Here is a 5,737-nt window from a genome sequence, read left to right as displayed (position 1 = left end):
GCAGGAGGGGAAGACCCTCTATGAGGTGGATTGATTCAGTGACTGGGGTACTCGGGATGGGTGTGTCAGAGGCAGTGCGATTGGCACAGGATAGAACAGGGTTTAGGGCTGTTGTACATAGGGTCGCTATGAGTCCCAAACGACTCGACGGCACATAACAGCAATAACAACAACAACAACAACAACAACTGCCTTCTTGTGTAGTTGACTCACAGAAACCCTCTTCTGGATTTTTAAGGTGGTAAAACTTTGAAGTGGCTTGTAAGACCTTTGATTAGTAGCCAGAGCTCTTTTGGCTTATAATCTAAAAAACCAGTACACAAAAACCTTCACTGTCCTAGAGTTGGTTCTCTAGCATTCTTCCATTGGTTTGCAAGGCTCTAAAGCTTCATAGAAGAAGAGTGTGCCTATCTTGCTTCTTAGGAGTGTATGGTGGATTGAACTGCCAGATTGACTTGACCTTTAAATGATTGAAGAAACATATTTGAACTTTATTCTTATCTAAACACTCCAATTAAACATGTTGTTGAGTATCCTCAAGTCAGACTGACTCATAGCTCACTCTTCATTGGGTTTTCAGTCAGTAAATCACACGTGAGTTGATTGCTCACCTTTTTCCCACTTGGAGGATTCGAACGACATGCCCTTAGGTTGACAGTGCAACACCGTTCTGTATTCTCTACTATACTGAATTTTAATGTCCTGTTACTAATATAAATTCAATATCTTTAATAATGAACAAATTAAATATATTTAACACTAAACTTATCTCCTGTTCCCTATTTCCTAATCAACTCATCTTGACTGGCCTAACTAATCTACATATTAATTTTACATAAATATCTGTTGTTTTGTTTGTTGTTGTTATGTGCTGTTGAGTCGTTTGCAACTCATAGCAACCCTATGTACAACAGCCCTAAACCCTGTTCTATCCTGTGCCAATCTCATTGCCCCTGACAAACCCATCCCGAGTACCCCAGTCACTGAATCAATCCACCTCATAGAGGGTCTTCCCCTCCTGCGCTGTCCCTCCACTCTACCCAGCATGTTGTCCCTCTCCAAGGACCTGTCTCTCCTTACAACATGCCCAAAGTATGTCAGACGAAGCCCCAGAATCCTTGCCTCCAAGGAGTAGCCTGGTTTAACACTCTCCAGGATGAATCTGTTTGTTTTCTTGGCAGTCCATGGTACATTCAATACTTTTCTCCAGCACCACAGCTCAAAGGCGTCAATTCTCCTTCTATCCTCCCTAGTCATTGTCCAACTCTCTGATGCATAACAAGTGATTGCAAAAGCCATGGCCTGTATCAGGTGGACCTTAGTCTCCAGAGAGACACTGTTGCTCTTGAGTATTTTGCAGAGGTCCCTAACCACAGACTTTCCCATCGCAATACGTGTTTTTATTTCCTGGCTACTGGTGCCAAGAGTGTTGACCGTGGAGCCGAGCAAACTGAAGCTGTGAACAATCTCAATCTCTTCACCATCCATCCTGATGCTACCGATTGGTCCAGTGGTGAGAATTCTTGTCTTCTTAACATTGAGCCTCAGTCCATATTGAAGGCTGCAGTCCTTGACCCTCTGCAGTAAGTGCATGAGGTCCTCCTCAGTTTCAGCGAGCAAGGTTGTGTCATCTGCATAACGCAGATTGTTGATAGATCGTCCACCAATCCTAACGCCACGCTTCTCCTCATAGAGCCCTGCCTCTCGGATAATCTGCTCTGCATACAGGTTGAAAAGGTATGGAGACAGGACACATCCCTGGCGTACACCCTTCCCAATTTTGAACCATGCAGTGTTGCCCTGCTCTGTTCTGACGACTGCCTCTTGGTCCAAGTATAGGTTTCACATTAGCATGATTAAATGTTCTGGGATTCCCATTCTTCTCAGAGTCAGCTACAGTTTGTTATGATCCACGCAGTCAAATGCCTTTGCATAATCAATGAAACACAGATAGACATCCTGAGCAGGCCCTGACCACTTGCCTATCCTCTGCATTGATGGTTATGCAATTTCCACACACCTTCTCTAGGTTTTCAGGGAGGGCCTGTAGGACGAGGAATCCACACCTTTACAATAGCACTTTTTCCTCCTTCTCTAGGAGCTGCCTATAAAACTAAGGTTATAAAATCATCGGTCTTATCAAGGTGCTTTCTTACTTATTAATAATGCAGTAGTCACCCTCAATCTTCCAATAGAAAAGAAAAGAAAGAACTTTGATGAATAGCCTGGTTTCTAACTATGTGACTTCTTCCCATCTTACCCCCTTGTTTTCCCATAAGTGAGATTACCCTTGTCCTGAATCTCATGTTCATACTTTCATGTTTCCCACACTTAATATTCTTTTCTTGTATCTATGTGTGGCTGGCTTCAGTTGTTTTTAACTTATTAAAACAGCATCATTCTACCTCTGGACTTAAATTTTGTGTGCCAGTGAATTATTTCTACTGTTTACCTGAGTGTGAGTTGAATTTTTCTGGTGCTTGCAATATAAAAACTCATAACTGATTCAATGAACAAATGTACTTAGAATGAAAGGTATCTTCTCTGCATATAAGCCTTAAATGAGTGAGAGTATTCCTGGATGGCTTGCATTATCCCTCTGCATCCATTCTTCTCACACAAAACTGTTAATCACTTAGGACAGGGAGGGGATGCTCCAGCTCTCACTGTTAACTTTGCTTCAACATACAAGTTTTCTTTCTACCTCAAAGCTTAAGGATTGGATTTAAAGATTGTGTGTATGTGTGCAATGTAATTCCCTTACCCTTAAGTGAAACAAGGGAGCTCTAGTGGCATAGTGGTAAAGAGTTGTACTACCATTCTAAAGGCATGTGGTTTGAATCCACTAACTGTTTTGGGGAAGAAAGAGGAGCAATCTTTGCTGTGAAATTTACAGCCTCTGAAAACCCACTGGAGGGTCAGCTATGAGTCAATTCTGACTCAGTGGTATACTAAAGGTTTAACACAACAAAACAGAAACTTTCCTTTGCTTATCCCACTACATCCTAAACTTAGTTGACCAGAAACCACTTTCTTTTCACTACTTGGAACATGATATAGAGCTTGAAAAAAAATTTTTTTCTGAGTATTGAGCCACTGTCCAGCTTTCACTAGGGAGAGGCACTATCCGCTTTGAATTTTATAAAGTCAAAGATGATAACTTCCTGAAATGACAGTTGTTGTTGGTAGATGCAGTCGAGTGCAGTACTACTCATAGCTGACCCTCTAGCGGGTTTTCAGAGGTGGTAAAATGCACAGGAGGAGGTTGCTCACCTTTCTTCTGAAGAGCAAATGGTGGATTCGAACCAGTTGCCTTTTGTGGCACGGCTCCTTACCAGTAGGCTACCAGAGCTCCCTGAAATGGCAGTAGTGATAGGACAAGAGAAGCAAAGATGAATTTAAAAATATTTAGGAGATACATGAGCAAGGCTTAATTGATTAAATAGAAGTAGCAAAGTCAGATTATGGAAAAGTGATGAGTAAATTTTGAGATAGATTTGAGGTTCAACCTTTGAATAGAGATGTCTCTCAAGCAGGTGCTATGTCTATCTATCTATCTATCTATCTATCTATCTATCTATCTATCTATCTATCTATCTATCTATCTTTTATTATATATCAAGTTGGGACCAACCCATAGCTGACCCTCCAGCAGTTTTTCAGAGGAAGTATATTGCATGGGAGGGATATTGGGTTGCGAGCACAATTCCTTACCACTAAGCCAGTATGTTTAATCATACGAGGAAAGTTGATTAAGAAAGTATAGCAGTAGGCCGAACACAGATCTGATGAACCTTAATTTTTAAGCAGGAAAAGCAAGAATAGTACAGAAAGCTAATAGATAAGAGATGGCCAGAGATCATAGAGGGGGTCTCAGAAGTATGAAATTTCATGGAGTATTTTTTTTTAAATAGGAAAGAGAAGAAATTAAAGAGTAGAATTGAACAGATTTCAATGCAGCAGAGGGTTTCAATAGGATTATAGTGGTGTGCTGGAGTGGGCTCATAATAGCTCACATGAGCCAATTGTTAAATTTTCAAGAGCTTTGTAAGCCAATTGGTGCCAAGTTGGCAGCTAAAATCAGCCATCATGGACTTATTTGCACCACAGAAATTGGCATGCATTGAAAGTTAGGGCTCCCTAGTTCCTGTTCCAAAAACTCAGTTGTTAAAAATTACAGGCACACCTCTGGATAAAGACTAGAAAATGTGCATTGGATTTGGCAATTAGGAAGCAGTTTTACAGGGAGTTCTTTTGAGTGGTAGAATTGAAGCCAGATTGCAGTGGATTAGAAAGTAGTGGGAGATGAGAAAATGGGAGATTTTTACGAAAAATACAGAGATAAAAATTATACAGTAGCCAGAGGAAAGTATGAAGTCAAAGGAAGGGAGAACAGATGTGTTTATAGGTCAAGGAGATGTTATGTTGTCAGTGCAGAAAGAAGGGCTGAAGGCTGCAAAATGAAGGTCAGGAAGAAGGGAATGGAAGGCAGGGCACAGGTGAAGGGGGTCCTTGAACATTAGGAGGAATGCCTCATCATCCAATCTTGGAAGAACATCTTCTATTCCACTTACTGCCTCTGGAAACCTGCTGGAGGGTGCCGTGGGTCAGTTCCAACTTGACACGACACAACAACTGTAAAAAGTCCTCTCATGGAGAAATAGAAAGTCATGGTTTGAGTGTCATCTGGCTTCCTGTTGAAACTTTAATAAATTTAATTTTAAAAGCCCATTTGAGACTAAAAAGGAAGATCTGTGAGCGAATTCTATGAGCCAGGATTATGTTTTATTACTTTTGATGCCTCCATTCACCTCATTATTCATGCAGTACATATTAAGAGTAACCCATATTCCAAGCAAAATGCCAAATGTGAGTGGGGATGGGGCAAATACGTTGAGCTTTTAGTATAATGGAAGAGAAAACTATTAAGTATTTACACAAATATATATATTTATATTTTTTTAAATGTCATAAGTGCCTTGAAAGAAAAATGAAACATTAAATGGGATCTTTTCAAAGAACTGACTGACTTTCTGGAGTCTTAAGAGGACTGTGCTGGATCTGCAGAGTGAGGGGGACTTTTCTGAGCAAAGAGCTCAGAAGCAGGCATAACACTGAGAAGGCCCTGAGGCAGGACAGCCTTGACATCTTCAAGAAGTGAAAGAAAGCAGTGTAGACAAAAACCTAGTGAAATTTTTATTTTAGATACAATTAGAAATCACTGAAAGCTTTAGGGCAAGTGAATGTCAGAGCTTAAATCATGTCTTTAAAACTTAAATCTGTTGATCGTGAGCAGTTTGGAGAGGCTGAAGTAAAATTGTGTTATGTCCAGTTAGGAGACTTCTTCAATGAAGGTGCTATAGTGCTGCAATAGTTAATGCCCTGGGCTGCTAGCAGAAAGGTAGCTAGTTTGAATTCATCAACTGCTCTGTGGGAGAGAGATGTGGAAGATTTATAGCCTTGGAAAACTGATGGGAATTCTACTTGTCCTATATAGTAGCTGGAGGTTGGAATCTATCCTTCAGCAGTACATTTTGTTGTTTTTCTATTTGTTTGTTAAGTCGATCTTGGGAAAGAGAGATAATAGTGGCATAGAGAAAGAATTAGAAAAATATATAAAGAACTAAAATCTAATATGAAAACAACAATAACCCTACCAATAAAGCCCTACCATCACCACTCCCTCAGGAAATTAAAAGACCTGAATAGATATTCACAGAATAGGAAAACATTATTA

Source organism: Elephantulus edwardii, unplaced genomic scaffold (genome assembly GCF_000299155.1).
Source record: "Elephantulus edwardii isolate Elephantulus edwardi_28Jun2011 unplaced genomic scaffold, EleEdw1.0 scaffold00054, whole genome shotgun sequence".
Taxonomy (NCBI): domain Eukaryota; kingdom Metazoa; phylum Chordata; class Mammalia; order Macroscelidea; family Macroscelididae; genus Elephantulus; species Elephantulus edwardii.
The sequence above is the reverse complement of the archived record's forward strand: the minus strand, read 5'-3'. Positions refer to the sequence as shown.